Here is a 19,762-nt window from a genome sequence, read left to right on the forward strand (position 1 = left end):
AATATGGCTTCCAGCACCAACATTCGATTCCTCAACCTAAACATTTGCAGTATACACTCAACCAGGAAGAGCTACGCCTTCTACTCCTACATCAAGCGCCAATGGGCACAGATTAAGGACACATCACTGCAGGAGAGTAGTAAAGGTTACGCAAGCATTCAGTGCGCCACACTGTACTCTGCATTCGCACGGGGTGCCTTGGTGTGGGTTCGCCCTGGGGTCCCTTTTCAGGAGAGTAGCAGGATAATAGACAAGGAGGGCCACTACGCCTTCCTAGAAGGCCGCATTGATAGCCTCTTAGTCCTCCTGGGCAGCATATACGTGCCCAACTCTGACCAAGGCAAATTTTGGGATGTCCTCTGAACCCCACTGGTTTGCTACACAACACCGCCATAGGTACTGGGTGGAGATTTCAACTGTGTAATAGCCTCCCCCCCCATTGCCGCTCTCCCCGCACCACATGCAGTCAGAGTGCTTCCGAGCCTAGGCACAACTATGGGCACTCACCGATGTATGGCAGCTCCGCCGCCCCATGTCCCGACTTTATTCCTTCCAATCAGCCCTGCACAACCTACATGTGCGAATCGACCACTTACTCGGTTCTTCTGCACTCTTGCCCATGATACAACACGCTGATTATCTGGGGCGGGTACTATCAGACCATGATGCTCATGTCATGGAACTTCAACGGACGCCTCCTTTGCCGCCCACCCCCATCTGGAAGCTGCCACATGACTGTCTCGAAGACCCGGTGTTCCGGAGTGAGCAGGAAACTTGTATCTGACAATATTTCAAAGAAAATCACAACACAGCGTCCACTTGGACAGTGGAGTGGGATGCCTTTAACGTAGTCGCCAGGGGAGTCTGTCTCCAACAAATCGTGGCGATTTGAAGAACTCTGGCGAGGGATATAGTAGAAGCTGATCGGAAGCTAGCAGCGCTCAGGAGGGGAGCGGATACTGACCCTACATTGACTACACAATTGGCAGACTTAAAGACCAGGAATGTGACACTCCTCGAGAGTCTGCAGCTACAATTTCACAGCCCACGCTACTAGGGTTCCCCAAGAGGGAGACAGACCCGGTAGAACCTTGGCAGGGCGCATATGACGGGAGTCTACGACTCTTCCGATTATTGAGTTGGTAGGTCGTATGGGGGCTTTGGTCCACACCCAAACCAATATTCTGCAAGCCTTCTACATCTATTACGCCACCATATACAAAGCACCAATAGGCACTCTATTGAACCCAGCGGAAGACTTTCTGGTTGCCCGCCACATCTCGACCTCCAGCCTGCTCTCCCTGGAAGGGTATATCGTGAAAGCAGAGATGAAACATGCAATCTGTGACCTCGCCCGAAACAAAACCCGGCCCTTAGAGTATTATCACACCTTCTCATCCCTTCTAGCGCCGCGGCTGGAAGCAATGTATGCGTCGGCTCTAAAGGAGGGTGCACTCCCTCACACGCTCAGCGAGTCCCTCTTGGTCTCCATCCCCAAACCTGATAGAAACACTACCCAATTGGCCTTCTTTCGACCCATCGCAATCCTAGGTATGGACTATAAAATATTTGGTAAGGTATTAGCCAGCCAAAATGCCTGGATCCTTCTGGACGCGGTTCAATCGACCAAAATGGCTTTGTGCCAGGTCTAGGCCTGGGCGAAAATTCCGTTCCGCTCGCGGAAACTGCGATAATTTGACATTTTCGCATTCCGCGGAGAGCGCAAAAATGTCAAAATTTCCGCAATCCGCATCTTACCGGAATTTTTTTTCTTGCTCGCCTTACCTGAATCCCTGCGTTTACCGACAAGTTTTCCCGATCCAGTCGCTTACTCCACGAGATGTTGGATTGTTGGTAGCCATTTGTGCTGTCTCGCGACAGTTCGCGCCCGCATTAACGTCATTTGTCGCGCATTCACGTCATTCGTCGCGCGATCTCGTCTTTCTTCTCGCCATCATGCACCGGGAGAGTATGAGATGATTGAGATCTCGAACACGTCATTCTCCACCGCGAGCGAGAGCGTGAGGACGCGGGCACGTCATATCGAAGGCGAGCGGGTGGGACAAGTGAAAACAAGATGGCCGTGCCCGTGAGCAACCGCATGGGTAAGTTGGCGAGCCGTGATCACGCAGAAAATACCGCGAACGGGTGAGAAAAAAACTTCTGCATCTTCGTGATATTTCCGCGTGTTTGCGGAGATTTTTAACATTTTCGCGATAGTTTGCGAAAGTGAATTTCGCAAATTCCGCCCACCCCTAGCCAGGTCACAGTATCTCTCAGAAAATGTATCACCTATTCCACGTACAGGAGCAGGTGCGAGGCAGATTCCCTAATGCAGCCTCCCTCAAACTTGAACTAAAGGAGGCATTTGATACCTTAACCTGGCACTATCTATTCACTGTCCTCACAAACATGAGGGTTGGGCCCAAGCTCCTAGCCTATTCAAAATTGCCCGGTTTTGGCTGGGTCATTTGGTCTCAGCTCCATTCTTGGTGGGCAGGGGGACAAGGCAGGGTTGCCCGCTCTCCCCCCTGCTGTTGACATTTGCCATGGAACCGCTGGCCATCCAGCTGCACGAAAGGGGCAGAAACGGGGCATCACATTGGCTGAGAGGACACATATAGTGCCACTGTATGCAGATCTGCTTCTGTCTGTGAGACACATCACAGATGACCTTACTCCCATATGTGACGTGCTGGCAGCTTTTGCCTCTGTTACTGGACTACGGGTCAACTGGGCGAAGTCAACCAATTCCCGCTTAATCCAGGGCAAGTGTCCGTAGAAATCTATCTCGATGAAACATGCCTCACAGCCGCAGGAGATACACTATTTAGGGGTACACCTATATCATACTTCCGTGGACCTTTACATAGGGAATCTCCGCCAGGCTTTGGCAGGCATACGAGCCCAGGTACACCTCTGGCGGTCCTCACCACTAGCTCCCATCGACAAAACTGCCCTGGCAAAAATGGCAGTTCTGTTCCATCTTCTTACAAATCTCCCAGTTATACGGCCTAGTTCCTCCTTCAAAGAACTGGCCTCACTCCTGCGTTCCCTCATATGGGGATCTGGTTGTAGATGAGTTGCTCTCGCAAAACTACAACTACCAGTGGACCGGAGAGGCCTCAAGGCTCCTTTTCAGGTCTACTTCTTAACGGCGCAGGCCCAATGGTTATACCGCTGGACTGCTGGGCGTTACCTCGCCGAGGCCACATCGGACGGTGGGGCCCTTTCAGTGCCTGCTATCCAGCACCTGCTCTTCCCAGGGACCCTACCCTCCTCCTCTTGGCCCTACAAGTGGCGATGGCCACCAGCTCTTACAGGAAGCCCCACTCTATGCCCCGAATTTGCCTCAGGTAAGCTTGTCACACGATGGCAGATACTACACAGCAAGAGAGCTGTGGGCATGGACGGACCACTCGCTGCTCAAAGTGGGTGACCTCTTCATGGATGGCCAGCTACTCACCTTTGATCAGCTGACTACAGACAGGGGTCTCCCAACGGGGCAATTTCTCCTACATAGGCAACTCAACCACACCTGTCGCACACTCCAGGACCTCACAGGCGGAGAACCCCAGACGCACCCGGTGATCCAGGCCCTATTGACCATGGAACCTGGATGCCACCTTATCACCTGGCTGTACAAAGTTATTTGCAAGGTGATGGCTACTCCCCTAGATACACTTCGTCATAAATAGGAGGACGAGTCTGGGAGGGTGCTCCATGACCGGGAATGGGGGAAAACACTAGAGTTCTCAAAGAAAATTTCCCGCAACTCATGGTTCAAGAACATACAATTCTTCATATTGCACAGTGTGTACTTAACCCCCGCGCAACTCCATTGCTACTACCCTAGAGACCTCATTAGACAATCCTCGCTGCCGCGCCCCAGACGCGACACTCATGCACATGTTATGGACATGCCCGGCCCTACAGGACTACTGGCACGTCATATACACAGCGTTGCAAGAAGTCACAGAACTCCTTGAACTCTGCACCTGAGAAGAATGCTCCTTAGGCGTATTCCAATGCAAAACAAAACCACAAAGTGTGGACGTGGTTTGTGGCCCTGGCTTTGCTCCTCGCTAAATGCACGATCACGCTTCATTGGCGCTCTCCCTCGGCCCCTCGTGTAGAGTCGTGGAAAGAAGCAATACGCAGATGGGGGGGCGTCGGAGGAGGAGGAAGCACTCCGTTATGAGGAAGTTCGGTGAATACGAGGGCGACCCATATCCTCACATTGGGCAGCCCTGCCAGAAATCTTTCGACAAGTGACAGGAAACGACAACATGCCCCCTTGAGCTACACCACAAATCTACTGATACCAGAGCCCCCCCTTCCGGGGCCTCCCTTCTGATTAGCCCCGTTATATGACATACACACACCGGCAGACAATTGTACTACCCTTGTACCCTAGGACTAATTGTTTGATAGATACCAATACAACCTCCTCCAGCCCGCCTCTCCTCTCTACACTATTTACCACAATTTGCTCCCAGATACAATTGGGCAGCACTGACATGTGGAAATTGCACATGTGTCCCATTTGTTAACAGATAGCCCTCTGCTTAGAGTATTATTGCTCTCAATGATATCACCAATCGCTTTTCGGTCATTCTTTTTATTTCTTTATCTTTTACCACTCTCCCTCTCTATCTCTTTCTTTTCTCTCTGCCTACCCCCTCCCTCTTCCTCATTGAATGTAATGAAGCCATAAATCGATAACTGCCTTGTGTTATTATTGTTGGTTTCTCGCGGTAAAGCACCAATAAAAATGAATTATAAAAAAAATGAATAGAAGGAGCAAAAATTAATTGACGGGATATTAATAAATAATCTACACAGGAGTAGGAATTATGAGGATTATAAAAAAAAGTAAATTGTTTCTCTGTTGGATGATGAAGGCGCCAACTGTCTATTAATTTGGTGGTTCGAAAAAATTAGGTGATGCCCTGAAACAGGTCCCAGGATGCTTGTTTCCGGTCCATGGAAGACCTGGCTTGGCAGTTCGGACTGGACTGTTCCCACAAGGAACTGGGTCAAGACTGATTGGCATATGGCTGGGTCTAAACTGGGGTGGTGTGGTGAGAAAAAATGATGGATTTAACCCAGATCCTTGTGACTAGGGGTAAATGCTTGCATTGTTAAGCTTTCCATCCATCAATTGTTTCTTTTGCATATTTAAAACCACAGCTTCTTAGTTGGGGATCTGAGGTCCATGAATTCTTTGCGTATTTTAACAGTTTCTTTAGCGAAGTCTTGATGTATGAAACTTTTTTGACCACTGACCATCAAACACTGGATCTCTCTTGCTGCTTTCCGAATCTTCACAAAATGATGAGGACGCAAAACTTTGAAAATCATTTCATGTGGTTTGGTATTGCTTGGATTATGATGTGTTAGGAATTCTATGTGCCTTATCAATTTCAAATGTTTCTGGGAAAGTGAGGAGTAAAAGACCAGGTAAGAGTTTTTCTAAACACTGTCTACAGTTATTGCCTTCAAAATCTTCTGGTAAATAAAAAATACAAAAGTTGCACTGTCCATTGCCATTTTCTAACTCAAGCAATAAACTACTGATGGGCAATATTTTTGCTGTAATAGGCAATAAACTGTTGATTTTGGGTTTCATATCCTTCATTTTCATTGCACTGTTAAAGACCTTCATAGAAAGACTAGCCATGTTGTTGCATATATTTTTAATTTCTGATGCAATATGTTCTGTATTGGAATGAACTGCCTGCATTTCCTCTAATAAAGTGGATAAGAAAGGTTCCTCAAACTTCACTATTTTTGACTTCACTGGTGGAGGAGAGATCATTTGTTTTAGTTTGTTAGGCACAATGTGCAAATTTTCCCCCTCCGTTTTGATATTAAAACTGCAATAATGACAAACGCAGCTTAAAATAAAGATGTAAAAATAAATAAATAGAAAGTGGTGTCAAAATAGACTGTGAAGTAACTAAAACCACCTGTGAATGTGACTTAGGCCTCAACCCCCCACCCACTTTCCTTGTAGTTACGCCGCCTTCTTGACAGAAAACTTCAGCAGCAGCTTACTTGCCTTACAGGTGAAACACTGTTAAAGTGCCCACAGTAACTCACCAACAATTCTAGCACAAAGTGTCAGCAATACAGAGAACCCAGGTGTAGAAACAAGCAGGAAAGCTTGCCAGAAACGCGGTAAGTGTACTGGGAGGTGGCCATCTTGTTTTGCACGCTTGCGCAATTCCCATATCATATTTTCTAAGTATTGAGAATATACTTGTCATACTTCCATACGAGAAAAATATAAGCTAAAGAAAATTGCTGTGCTACGCTGCCTGTTTTAAACATTTCTGGAGGACCATGTGGTGGTCTTGACTTCTTTAAGGGCATTGTTTACTCCATTGGTAGAATGTGAGGAACTGAAAATATACCTGCACCCTTAGTGGATGTTTGCTACCTACGTACACCCCAAACAGGCTAAGAAGTCTGATATTTTTGACAGATAACTTAGTATACATGGGCATTAGTCTTTTAACTCTAGGACTGCTACCCCTTAAAATCTGTTCTGCTCTTCATAACTGGGATTCTTCACCTCCACGGCTGTGGCCTCCCCATTGTGCATGGTATGAATGAAGCTTCAAAAGTGTGTGAATGGAGTCGTCCTCCATTTTCACCAAAACAGCACCTAAAAGGTAATGGGGTTCCTTGCACTAAGGTTAAGGCCATTACAGCATGCCTGTTCTTAAAGAGCAAGTTACTTAACTTCTGCAGCACCTTATCTGGTAGAGACTATCTAGCCGCAAATTCCTTATCTTAGACTATCCCCATACGTCAAACAGGATCTGGAAGATTTCCGAGCAGTACCCCTGCAAGCAAGAAAGTATCATAGTTCGGCTCTGCGTAGTTATCCACGCTGAAAATTACGTGTACAGTACCTATATAAGCACCACCTTGGCGTGCTGACGTGAGTTACTTTCACAACTTTGCATGCCAGGAGCAAGAAGCCACGATGAGAACTGACCAATGGTGTGGAAAAGATTAAGGGGCTCATTATGATGGCAGAAGGACCGCCACCGCTGGGCCGGCGGACCTTCTGCCATCACACATGAAATTCCCACTGCTAAATTAGGATGGCTGTGGGAATCCCAATGTGTCCGCGGCGGACAGAAAGTTCGTCCGCCACGGTTCCGCATGGCGGTCCTTTTCTGCCCACCTTGCGGAACCAGGACACAGGGCAGCATTGCAGCGGTGCTTTGCAGGCACTGCCGTAGGGATTATGGAATCCCTTTCCGCCTGTCTTTTTGCGGCGGTCATCCTGCCGCAAAAAGACAGACGGAGGCTGGATTCGGGGGCCTGTTGCAGGCCCCCTCTTTCTGGGGGGGGGTGCACTGGGAGGGTACCCATTGTACCCCCCAGCATTTCCATGCACCAAGTGGCAAGCACTGCATGGTGCCTGCCACGTGGTGCAGGGAAATGCAGTGCATGCACTTTTAACATTGCTTACGGTTCTGCAGCCAGCAGCACCGTCCGCAATGTTAAAAGACCAGGATGCGCCTAATATGTGTGGTGGGACCACCACACGTCTGGTGGGGTGTCCCAGCACCGCAACGATGGGGGGGGGGGTGGGGGGTGGTGGCAAGACTGATGTCCGCCCGCCATCGTAATGAGCCCCTAAGTGACACCCTATTCAGGAACCTTAACCTCACAAAGAAGGGAGGACGGGACGGTCAGTAAGGAATTAGTTGCTAGATACGAGTCTCTACCAGGTAAGGCGTTACCAAAGATAAGCAACCTTTTAATCTGATAGAGACTTCTAGCCGCAGATTCCTTACCTTAGAATAGATACCCAAGCAATACTTCCCCATAGGTGGGTCTGATAACCTTATTAAACCAGTAAGTCCAGCGGGACCGAAAAGGGCGAAATGCCCGTCACGACAGACCTGACTGTCCAGGTAGTAATTTTTATTTAACATGTGCAGTGATGCACACGTCGCCACCTGACAGATGTCTAAGTGAGGAACGCCGCGTGCTAAGGCAGTGGTTGCAGCCTTAGCTCTGATGGTGCGAGCCTGCAAGCCCTCAGGGGGGCTGTTTCTTGACCAATGCATAACAGATCTTAAAGCACAGGACAATCTATTGCGAGATGGTACCGCTTCTGCACACCGCTTCTGCACAGCCTTCTCTTTTTTGGCTCCAACATAGCCCAGAAAGAGTTGATCCTCCACCCGGAAATGTTGTGTGCAATCAAGGTAGAAGGTCAATGCCCTTTGGAGGGATGAGGTGGAGCAAAGAAGGTAGGCAGAGTAACGCAGTGGCCTATAGGAAGAGTTAAAACCTTTGAAATGAAGAAGGCACGTGTCTGGAGGACCTGTTTGTCAGAGTAAAAGGAGGCTTAGGGAGGGTGCACAGAGAGGGCCTGCAATTTACTGACCCTCCTGGCCGATGTAATGGCCACTAAAAAGGCAGCTATAATGGTCAGCAGTCTAATAGGGCAATTGAGCAAAGGTATGAATGGCGCACTCATCAGGAAAGTGGGAACACGGTTGAGGTCCCACTGAGGCATGATACATGATGTGGGGGGGAGGGGGAACGTACTGCAGACCTTTAAGGAACCTGTCTACAACAGGGAATTGGAAATGAGAAGGTTGGTCCGGCAACCGCAGGCATGCAGAGATTGCAGAAAGATACCCTTTGACAGTGTCAATAGAAGAGCTCTGCTGGGCCAAATATAGGGCAAACCAAATAAACTTAGATAAAGGTGCAGAAAGGGGTTAAACGATATGAGAAGCAAACCATGACACAAACTTATCTAAAAGGCACGCATATACAGACTTGGTGGAGGGACGCCTGGCTGCCAGAATCACATCACAGACTTCAGGTGGAAGGTCAAAAGCTGACAAGTGTCACTGCTCAATCTCAATCTATGCAGATGGAGGGTAAGCTGGTTTGGATGCAGAACCCTGCCCTGTTGCTGCAACAGAAAATCCTCCCGAAAAGGCAACCTGACTGTGGAGGACCAATGGTCCTGCTCAACAGCTCGGGATACCAGACTCTCGCTGCTCAATCAGGATCCACAAGAATGACTTGGGCCTGGTCGCTCCTGATCTTCTTGAGAACTCTGGGCAGGAGTGGTATTGGAGGAAAGGCGCACAGGAGGCCACAGCTCCACTCGAGGAAAAAAACGTGTTTCCGAGTGAGAGGTCAGACCATGTCGGAAAGATTACACTGATGTGCGCCCACTGGGCATATGTCAACAACAGGATGCAGAAGCCGATGAGGCGCAAAATCCTGTCAGTTTCATCGAAATCCAGGACAGAGGCTGAAACATCAGAATTATAGCCTCAATATCCTGGACTCGCCAGTCAGGAGGATAGGCCCGAAACTGCACTGCATTCAGCAAAGCTTCGATGAAAGGGAGCAACTTCGGCTTGCTGATAGTGAACCCCAGTGAGTGCAGGAAGTTTGCCGTAGTCTGAAGTTGGGCGACTACTGCCTGCGTGGGCCCGCCTTCAATAGCCAGTCGTCAAGGTAGGGAAAGACTGAAATCCCCGACCTCCGTAGATGAGCTGTGATCACCGGCATCACCTTGGAAAACCCCCGAGGGGCGCTGGTAAGGCCGAAAAGTGGAATAACAAACTGAAAGTGCTCTCGACCCACCATGGACCACAGAGAGCTTCTGTAGCCTGCAAGAGCATTTGAGCATTTTGAACTTCTTTTTCAAGAAGATGTTGAGAAGGGGCAAATTCAGGATAGGACGAAGTCCTCTGTCCATCTCTGGCACGAGATAGTAGTGGGAAAAACAACCACGGCCCACCCTCTCTATGGATCCCTTGACCAAGAGAACCAGCACTTTGACAGAACATGGGGAGATGGTCCTCCATCGGTAGATCATAAGTGGGTGGCGGGGTTGTCACAAAGGGGAGGGTGTAGCCCCATTAGACTACCAAGAGTATCCAACGGTCTTATGTTACTGACCGCCAGTGGTGACGTGATGGCGTATCCTGCCCCCCACTTGATACCCATGATGGTCTGAGGGCTGACTTAAGAGGCTTGGCGGCAGCGGCAAACTAAGCCAGTGTCAGGTGAGGTGTCCAACCTACTAGCCTCACCCAGTTCTTCAAACCAGTTGCCTTGTTCCTTAACTGGTTCATCTGCATAAGGTTGCATAGACCCAATCCAAACGTCTCCCTGACCAGGCCTATCCATCAAATAAGGCACTGGCTCCGCTCCAGTAAGAATGTCCTCAGCCGCCATCCAGTGTGGCGTCCATGTCAGAGTCAGGAATGACAATGGGGACGGCGAGGCCTAGGGGCATCAGTACTGGAGCGGGTCCAGAGAAGTCTGAATCTCCCTGATGGCTCTGCTCCATATCCTGCGAGGGATCCCCAGGGGAAGAATGGCACAGAGGGCGAACCACCGGTGTGGTTCGAGTAGGGTCCATCCTGTGCTTGTGGGGCCCGAGCCGCCCAAAGATGAGAGGCATGGTCTAAAACAAATCTTTTAATTGGGCTGGGGTTGCTGTGGCAAAATCGGAGTAGTGCAGAGTAGATCCAAGATCAGGCCCCGTCAACTTGTGACACCTGGAGTGCGACGCTCCCTCGTCTCATCAGATTACTTAGATGGGCATAGTGAAGTCGAAGAGCATTTGGACATCTTCAACTTGTGTTTGTGGGACTTACTTGACTTCTCCGATGACTCAGAACGCAACTATGAATGTCTAAAGAGGCTCCGCAAACAGTCCTGAGACATCCCATGTGAACAGGAACTTGAGCAGACAATGGGCTTTGAGGAGTTTTGAGGGATTGCTACCTCAGTGTCTTGGGGTCTATAGCGCAGCAGTCCTCACATGCCTTAGGGTCGTGTAACGGTTCCAGGAACCACAAATATTCCAAGTGAGGGTCTGTCACCAATATCTGCCTAGCACAGGACCCACATGGTTTCAAACCAGCTGGTTTATTTGGTGACATCCTCACACCAGGAGATGAAAAATCTTGAAAAGAGTCGACAAAAGGTAAAAAAAGACAAGTCGAGAAATAACCGAGGGGTAGCTCAGACAAGATCAGCTCTATCTGGCGCAAAAAAGAAAACATACTTCAGCGTGCCATGGTGGCACCTGTAAAGGTACTGTGCACGGCATTTCTGTAACGGATGATGCCAACAACGTGGAGCTGAACAAAGCGACCTACTGGAACGCAGGGGTACTGCTTGAAAATCTTCCGGATCCAGTCTGACGCCTGGGGATATTCTAAGGTAAAGAATCTGTGGCTAGACATCTCCATTAGTTAGAGCTCATGGGCACACACCACAGTGACCCTGTTTGAGTTCAGCACTGTATATCCAGCCTAGAGATCTGTCCTGCAACTGCACCCAGCTAAAATTAGAACAGATGACTGAGCAAAGCAAGACCTTTTACCGGGGAAAGAACTCAACGGATTAATCATCCAAGTAGAAATGTGTTATGCATCCTCCCTCCAGTGAAGAAGCCTAGGAAAATGTCTTGAAATACACTACTTCACCTGGGTGGTTGGTGAAAATGCACTCAAAGATGGCATACCTTGTGAGGGTGTAACTGCTTCCCACTAACTAATTGTCGCGATCATCGGCCCACGGCCGAGACATAGAACTACATTACCCAGACGCCCCACTCAGAAACCAACAGGACACAGGAAGGCGCTCCCCGACCTCCGGAACTACAAAGCCTTGCCGCTCCCACGGGAGGGGGCTTGTCAATTTCCCGAGTTCCGGACCAGAGAGCAAGAGCCCGTGTTCCATTAGCAGTCCGCTAAGGCATCCTGTCCTTTGCCGCTCCGCCTCCACCAAAGCGGCAATCTCCCCCGAGCCAGACTTTGAAGGGCATTAACAGCCTCCCGCGAGACTCGGTCGGCGGAAGGTGTTGTCCCCGCGGGACAGCCGAGTCTCTGTCGAACATTCGAACCCCTCTTCCTGGGAAGCGTTAGAAAGCGCGTTCCCGCCATCAGCAGAACTTCGCGTTTACTACGGTGATGTAACCGAAAGACAAACGCAATCCAGAGCTACCCCGAAGGAAAACAGTAACAGTCAGGTATTTAAGCTTATACGGTGGGCTATGGTATTCTGACAAATCAAGGGGCTCATCATCTGCATTCCCAGCATACCCATTGATGATTTTGCTTTTGGGCTTGTTAGTTTGTTTTATTTTTAGGAGTATTCACGGGCCACTGCTACGTGTTATACTTCTGTTGTGAATTACCACTTGCTGATTTTGAGTCGTGATTATCGTAACCTATTCACAAGAGCACACAACAGTGATCCTACTCCTACTAACCCCAGAATGCATATTGGGTAGCGTTTCCACGAATCGTCGCCTCACCTACCTCCTTCCCAGTTCCCTGTTTACCAGTCGTGTCTGACCGGTACGGAACCCCAAAAAACAGCTACAGAAGCAGGAGGAACTGGGGAGGGTCATCGTTCCCTGTTAACATTGGACCTTCTGTCTCTTTCCCTGTGCAGTTTCCCCGGCTGGCCTGGCCTGACTATCTGAAGACCTGGAAGGCAAGAGAGACGCCGTGGTGTTTATTCTTTGTCCCCTTTTCTTTTCTTCCCTAGAGGGCAGTTCCCATAGCGGTGTTTTCATTGCCCTGTGTGGTGCTGCATCCTGGGGAATTTGGGGAACTATCCGCCGATCCTCGTTCCTGCTGATGATCTACCGAGGTTAGTGGCTATCCTTGTTCACGAGCTACTGGCACCGTGACAGATTGACAAGCCCACGTTTACCATCAGCCTGAGCGATGGACACTAACGCCGTGTTAGCCTCACTGGTGAAGAGCCTGGCGGCTTTACAGCAGAAGGTTCACACCTCTAGACAGGAATCCCAAGAGCTAAGAGCTGAGAGGTAGCAGGTATCCCCAGGAGTGGAAAAACCCCGGTAGCAGGGAAAAGTCCTTACATCAAGGACTGGACACTGCCCCCACCTACCACCTCTACGGGGGTGGGTGCCCAGGCCCCAGGGTTCTTTTCCACACACACAATCAGTCCTCCTACCTTAGGGGCTACTCCCACAGTACAAGTGATACATAACCCGGGTATACCCTTGGCCCCACCAGAACGATTCTATGGGGATCCGAAAAAATTCGAGACCTTCCTTAATCAAAGTCGTCTCCATTTCCTATGCAAACCAGCCATCTTTCAAGAAGACGCGGCGAAGACTTCATTTATTATGTCCTATATGGGAGGAAATGCTGCAAACTGGACAATCCCATTAATGGAGCGGAATGATCCCGTCCTGCATGATTTTAAGGCCTTCTGTCTAGAGATGAGGAAACTCTTCGACAGGAAAACGCATATGTTGACCTTGGACAAAGAACTCCTCACACTCCGTCAAGGATCACAGGACCTGTTGACATATATTACGGCTTTCAATCGCCTGTTGGTAGAAACCGACTGGCCACTAGAGAAAAGAACCACACTGTTCTACCAAGGGCTCCGGAGCGAACTCAAGGACGTCCTTTCCCAAGTGGTGCAACTTCCCCAGTCCTGTGAGGAATTAATCGAACTTACAGTGCAATTGGACCACAGAGTGCAAGAGCGAAAAGGGGATAGAAGCCGAGGAGAGATGCGCCCCATCACTGTCAGACCACGACTCGCTCAGGGAGACTCACTCAAGTCCTCCGACAGACCCGAACCCATGCAGATACGAGGAATCAGAGGGCCCTTGACAGCTGACGAGAGGGAAAAAAGGAGACAAAAGAAACTGTGTTTGTATTGCGGGAAAGGAGGGCATTTTATTAGAGAATGCCGAGCCCGGGAGAGAGGTCCGGACAGAGGCAACCTCCCAAGAACACAGGCCGCTACCCAACAGGAGCCGGAAAACTAAGGAACCCAAGGACAGACGGGACCAACGCCTTGGGTTTGGGTTCATCTACGGTCCCAGCGCTGCTGGCAAACACTATCCAACCGGCAGTAGCCCATATCTCTGTGAGTGTCGAGTTGTGGGTCTCAAACTCCTCTCCTCTCAGTATCTCAGCCCTGCTTTTATTCCGGAGCCACAGGAAACTACATGGACCAGCAGTACGCAAAACATATCGGAGTGCCCTGCGAATGCAAAAAAGCCCCAGAAGCCGTGAAAGCGGTTGATGGGAAGGCCTTGACATCCGGACCAGTCACACATCATTCCCTGCCACTTACCTTACGAATTGGGAAGGATCATTACGAAACCATACAATTTGACCTTATCGACGCTCCCCATTTCCGCCTCATCCTGGGTATGCCCTGGCTTATGTTACATGACCCGGTCATCCGATGGACAGAACGTACCGTCTCCCTGACGTCCACATTTTGCCAAGAACATTATACCCAGCAACAGATCATGCCAGAACAACGGACCAACACGCAAGCGGAGTTGCTAGCGACGGGTTTTAGTACCGTTGGATACTGCTGTTCTACCTTCTTACCCGAAGACTACCAGGAATACGGAGAGGTCTTCGACAAACAAAAGCCACTCAGTTGCCACCCCATCGACCCTACGATTGTCGAATAGAACTTGTTCCCAGAGCGGACATCCCCTGCAGTAGAGTGTATGCCCTTACTGAACCGGAGACACAGTACCTAAAGAAGTACCGGGAAGAAAACCTAGCTTCAGGATTCATACGACACTCAACGTCTCCTGCGTCTTCTCCTCTCTTTTTCATTTCGAAGAAGGACTGTGACTAGCTCCGATCATGTATTGATTACCGGGCACTTAAAGTAACGATAAAAAAATCGATACCAGTTACCTCTGGTTCCTGTCTTACTGGACCAACTACGAGGAGCACGTATCTTTACCAAGCTGGATCTGCGGGGGCCTATCACCTGGTGCGAGTAAAGGCTGGAGATGAGTGGAAAACCGCCTTTCGAACCAAATACGGCCTTTACGAGTACCAGGTGATGCCTTTTGGATTGTGCAACGCCCCCGCAGCATTCCAATACTTCATGGACGAAGTATTACGCGGCCTGTTGGACACTCACTGTATAGTATACATGGACGACATCTTGATGTACTCGGACAACCTTCCCGAACACATACTCCACGTCAAAAAGGTGCTAGACAGACTCGGCGCTCATTCCTTGTATGCCAAACTAGAAAAATGTTTGTTCCATGTAGAGGAGGTTACCTTCCTGGGGTATGTTATCAACTCTCGAGGCTGTCAAATGGACACCGGAAAGGTAGAGGCCATAACAGGATGGAAGCCACCCCGTACCGTGAAGGCAGTGCAAAGCTTCCTTAGGTTCGCAAACTACTACAGGCGTTTTATCAAGGACTTCTCTAAGGTGATACACCCCATCTCCAGCCTCCTGAGAAAAAACGCCTTGTTCCAGTGGAACGCCGAAGCCAACCAGGCCTTCGAGACATTGAAAAGTCGTTTCACTCATGCTCCCATTCTCAGGCATCCCGATACTTCCCTGCCATTTGTGGTGGAAACAGACGCGTCACAGTACGCACTAGGGGGCATATTATCCCAAAGACACCCTGAGACAGGACAGCTCCATCCTGTCGCATACTTTTCCAAAAAACTGGCCCCTAGCGAGGACAATTATTCTGTGTCCGATAAAGAATTACTAGCCATCAAACGAGCCTGTGAGGAGTGGAGGCATTACTTGCTGGGTGCGCGGCATACGGTGGAAATCTACACAGACCACCGAAACCTCCTCTTTTTGAAAACAGCACGAGCCCTAACTCCACGCCAGCTGCGATGGTCGTTATTCTTTTCGGACTATGATTTCCAAATTAAATACAAACCCGGACCCCAGAATGGAAAGGCAGATGCTTTGTCCCGACAAGACGACGAAACATGTCCTTCCCCGGACGAAACCCAAGAGCCTCCTTCCATGAACACGGCAGCAGCATTTCAGGATAACGCCCTCGCCTTCGTGATCTCCCAGGATTTCATCGAAGATGTTAAAGTCGCACTAACCAACGTAGATAGCCAAACATGGCTACAGGAAGTACCTGAACACAGAAGCACCACAGGGGACTTGTTATACCACCAACATGCTCTGTACATACCTCATGCAGCACTACAGCAACAAGTGTTAACCTGGGCTCACGACTCCAAGTTGGGAGGACATTTAGGGGAATATAAAACCATAGCTAACATCGAAAGGTCATTCTGGTGGCCTACGCTGCGCAAGGATACGAGGGAGTACTTAAAACGCTGTACAGTGTGTGCTCAGGGAAAAACCAGCAATTCTAAACCTGTGGGGTTGCTAAGGCCCATACCGATACCTCCAGTTCCCTGGCACACGGTCTCCATTGACTTTATAGTTGAAATGTCCCCCAGTGAAGGATACACTACCATTCTCGTTGTTGTCGACCATCTAACAAAAATGGGACGCTTTATTCCCCTCAAGAGACTGCCCTCTTCAGCAGAGTTGGCTTTGATATTTTTACAACACATCGAGAGAGCCCATGGGATACCCCGAATTCTCATCACCGACCGAGGATCCCAGTTCACTTCCTGGTTTTGGAGGGCGCTGTGTACAGCCATGAACCTTGACGCCCGGTTATCCACAAGTTACCATCCCCAAACAGATGGGAAAACCGAGCGGCTCAACCAAACGTTAGAGCAGTACTTAAGATGTTTCACCCTCCAAAACAATGCTGACTGGTATTCCTTGATGTGGACAGCCGAATTTGCGTACAACAACGCAGAACACTCCACGTTAGGGTGCTCCCCCTTCTTTTGTTTACATGGGTTTCACCCAAATATACTACCTTTCGACTGGCCTGTGGAGTCTAAACACCCCTCGATACAGGAACATCACGCTCACTTGAGAGCGGTACTCATAGATGCCAAACAGCATTTAGCCCACGCCCAAACCACACAGAAAAAGGCAGCAGACACAAAAAGGGCGCCGGAACCCGCATATCAGGTCGGTGACAAAGTGTGGTTGTCCACTAAGAACTTAAAAGGGGTGGGAAAATTAGCACCTAAATACATTGGGCCCTATGGGATTGAGGAAATCATCAACACTGTGGCAGTACAGCTCACTTCACCCCCGGCATGGCGTATTCACCCAGTATTTCATGTTTCCTTGCTTCGACCATGCCCTGTGAACATGAGGTTGCCAGTCAAACCTACTTCATTGGAGATAGACGGACAGGAAGAATATGAAGTCAGAGACATACTAGATTCTCGTCTCCAGCGAGGCAGGGTGCAGTATCTAATCGATTGGGAAGGCTATGGGGTTGAAGATAGAACCTGGGAACCAGCCAGCAACCTACATTGCCCCCAGCTGTTGAAGCGTTTCCACACTAGACACCCCGGTAAACCTGGGCAACCGCCGAGACGGCGGTTCGTAAGGGGAGGTTCTGTCGCGATCATCGGCCCACGGCCGAGACATAGAACTACATTACCCAGACGCCCCACGCAGAAACCAACAGGAAGCAGGAAGGCGCTCCCCGACCTCCGGAACTACAAAGCCTCGCCGCTCCCACGGGAGGGGGCTTGTCAATTTCCCGAGTTCCGGACCAGAGAGCAAGAGCCCGTGTTCCATTAGCAGTCCGCTAAGGCGTCCTGTCCTTTGCCGCTCCGCCTCCACCAAAGAGGCAATCTCCCCCGAGCCAGACTTTGAAGAGCATTAACAGCCTCCCGCGAGACTCGGTCGGCGGAAGGTGTTGTCCCCGCGGGACGACCGAGTCTCTGTCGAACATTCGAACCCCTCTTCCTGAGAAGCGTTAGAAAGCGCGTTCCCGCCATCAGCAGAACTTCGCGTTTACTACGGTGATGTAACCGAAAGACAAACGCAATCCAGAGCTACCCCGAAGGACAACAGTAACAGTCAGGTATTTAAGCTTATACGGTGGGCTATGGTATCCTGCCAAATCAAGGGGCTCATCGTCTGCATTCCCACCATACCCATTGATGATTTTGCTTTTGTGCTTGTTTGTTTGTTTTGTTTTTAGGAGTATTCACGGGCCACTGCTACGTGTTATACTTCTGTTGTGAATTACCACTTGCTGATTTTGAGTCGTGATTATCGTAACCTTTTCACAAGAGCACACAACAGTGATCCTACTCCTACTAACCCCAGAATGCATATTGGTTAGCGTTTCCACGAATCGTCGCCTCACCTACCTCCTTCCCAGTTCCCTGTTTACCAGTTGTGTCTTGCAGGTACGGAACCCCAAAAAACAGCTACAGAAGCGGGAGGAACTGGGGAGGGTCATCGTTCCCTGTTAACATTGGACCTTCTGTCTCTTTCCCTGTGCAGTTTCCCCGGCTGACCTGGCCTGACTATCTGGAGACCTGGAAGGCAAGAGAGACGCCATGGTGTTTATTCTTTGTCCCCTTTTCTTTTCTTCCCTAGAGGGCAGTTACCATAGCGGTGTTTTCATTGCCCTGTGTGGTGCTGCGCCCTGGGGAATTTGGGGAACTATCCGCCGATCCTCGTTCCTGCTGATGATCTACCGAGGTTAGTGGCTACCCTTGTTCACGAGCTACTGGCACCGTGACACTAATGTACCCCATTTCTCCAAAGTACTGGACTGTTAATCTTAGTACCTTGAAACCGCTTTGATATTGACAAGGAACTGGGCACAATCATGCAAAAAGAGACTTGACATCAAGGAAAGAACCTAGGGCTCCTGTTCCCCTCAAGACTAGAACTAAGCGTAAGATCCAAGACAAGATGAAGATGCTACTATGTACTGACTCAAGCATGAGCAGCTGGACTACACCTGGAGTAGATTAGGTAACTCTGACCCTCAGGACAAGCCAATGGAACTAAAACTTGCATTAAAAACTTGAGGAGAGAAACTGCAGAGGAGCCATGAGCGTATGCAACCCAGCTGCTGTGGAACAACACCAAGACCAAAATTATCATCTGCATCAAATGAAGGTCAAAACCATTACTGAGAAAATGAAGGATTGCACCTACTAGTGAACCAGCACTGACTCTTGACCTGCCACTTGTAGACTTGCCACACAGTCCCCAGTAGTGATAAGTGGTGTAGAGAGAATGTGACCTCGAGAGAGCATTACAACACTTTCTGACTTTATTGCCTACCCAGATCTCCAAATTTGAAGTCTGAGAACATCAATGTTCTCTCCCCTTTCACTTTAGGAATCTTGAACGACCCTTATTGTGTGGTCACTTTAAACATCACTCTACAACTTTTGGTTCTCTTGTTGTTGTAGTTCAGACTATCTGTGTCACTCAATCAAAACTCCATGGATGCCCCTGCTCTCCAGTATGTGGTTTTGGTTACATGGCAGTACCTGTAATAATGAAATCATTACCGAGACAGGTTGGCTCAAGAATACAGGTGCTAAGTTTCTTTAACACCCTTTCTTGCCAACCACATGGTGACATTCTTTTTTCCTATTACTAAATGCACTTAAGTTAATTGGGGCCAGTTCGCAGTTCACATCCAGTTCAGAGCTTATGTTGGGCATTCAAACTATGTCTGGTAAAACCCCACAGCCCCTCTACCACCATTTGCCAATGAAGCATGGAGGATCCAGTATACTGAACACCCCGTGGACCAAAAGAGGCTGTTGAGTGTCTTATGCAAACAATTATAGCCATTTGAATGGTTGAGGATTCCCAGTTCACTTCTGAGTGGCAGGTTTATTGAGTTTGACAGGGGCAGAGTAACGATGCTTCAGATACAGTTGCCCAACTTCCCTGAACTGCAGGCTGTGAATAAACTAGTACAATTGACAGATGCATCATAGCCCTTTGAGATATATTGCAGCCCCATTTAACATCTAAACTAGAATGCAGTAACTAAAAGCAGCAGAAATGACCAAAGGAG

The 19,762-nt window shown here is 49.3% G+C and overlaps 1 protein-coding gene across 2 annotated transcripts in view; it reads right to left on the minus strand.

Moving 5' to 3' along the window:
- TOGARAM1 (TOG array regulator of axonemal microtubules 1) overlaps nucleotides 1-19,762 on the minus strand; it is an 846,610-nt gene that overhangs the window by 469,019 nt on the left and 357,829 nt on the right. The gene's annotated exons all lie outside the window — the stretch shown is intronic.

The sequence above is a fragment of the Triturus cristatus genome, chromosome 9, assembly GCF_964204655.1.
Source record: "Triturus cristatus chromosome 9, aTriCri1.1, whole genome shotgun sequence".
NCBI classification, from domain to species: domain Eukaryota; kingdom Metazoa; phylum Chordata; class Amphibia; order Caudata; family Salamandridae; genus Triturus; species Triturus cristatus.